The sequence below is a fragment of the Taudactylus pleione genome, unplaced genomic scaffold, assembly GCF_031769625.1.
Source record: "Taudactylus pleione unplaced genomic scaffold, aTauple2 ptg000070l, whole genome shotgun sequence".
Lineage (NCBI taxonomy): Eukaryota > Metazoa > Chordata > Amphibia > Anura > Myobatrachidae > Taudactylus > Taudactylus pleione.
In genome coordinates this window covers 2,293,764-2,294,486 of record NW_028284472.1, presented here as the reverse complement: position 1 = coordinate 2,294,486, position 723 = coordinate 2,293,764, and the positions used below count along the sequence as shown (strand labels likewise).

At 36.4% G+C, this 723-nt stretch overlaps 1 non-coding gene across 1 annotated transcript; it reads left to right on the top strand.

Annotated features, from left to right (window-relative positions):
• Positions 1-243: 243 nt before the first annotated feature.
• On the top strand, positions 244-314 carry TRNAV-CAC (transfer RNA valine (anticodon CAC)). The gene has a single exon. It is a non-coding gene; the product is annotated as a tRNA-Val (tRNA).
• Positions 315-723: the final 409 nt, after the last annotated feature.

The window sequence follows — 723 nt, the reverse complement described above, 5'->3', positions numbered from 1 at the left end:
AGTAGGGGATTCTGATGATAAACCAGTCTCTGATGGAGAACTTTAAGAGCATTCCAATGTTTGGAATGGGCTTCTACTTGCATTCTCATCAGCCATGAAAACCATAAAGTCCTTGCAGTCAAGCATGGTATAATGGTTATGCTTACATCCTCTAATATATCCCTAATAACACTGAAAAGTAGTAACTCTCTAGTAAAATGTAAAGCTGCAATCACTTGCGCATAAGAAAATAGCAGCTCATACGGGATGTAGCTCAGTGGTAGAGCGCATGCTTCACATGTATGAGGCCCCGGGTTCAATCCCCGGCATTAACTAATTTTACAAAATACAGCTTTTTACCATATGTAAACTCTCTAGAAGAGCCAAAGTTAAAAAGCAAACCAATACAAATACTCTACAGCAATAGTCAAAGTTGAATACAAATCATAAAAAATCAATCAAATATGATTATATTCATCATCTTCTTCATTCCATTTTTCAAAGTTAAGTTCCCATTGAATGCCTATTGCCATTCTCCTACACTGAGGGAAAACATATGGTAAGTAGGAAATAGATTTTTTATTTTCAGTGGGAACTGAAGGCGACTACCCGAGCAAAGTTTAATAAAAGAGCGAGACAAATAATATAGCAAAACTAATTGATTAAGATTGAGAGACAAGTTCAAACACTTTGTGAACAAAAAGAGGATGGACATGGGCTTGGAGGGCAAGCACTTAATGAAAT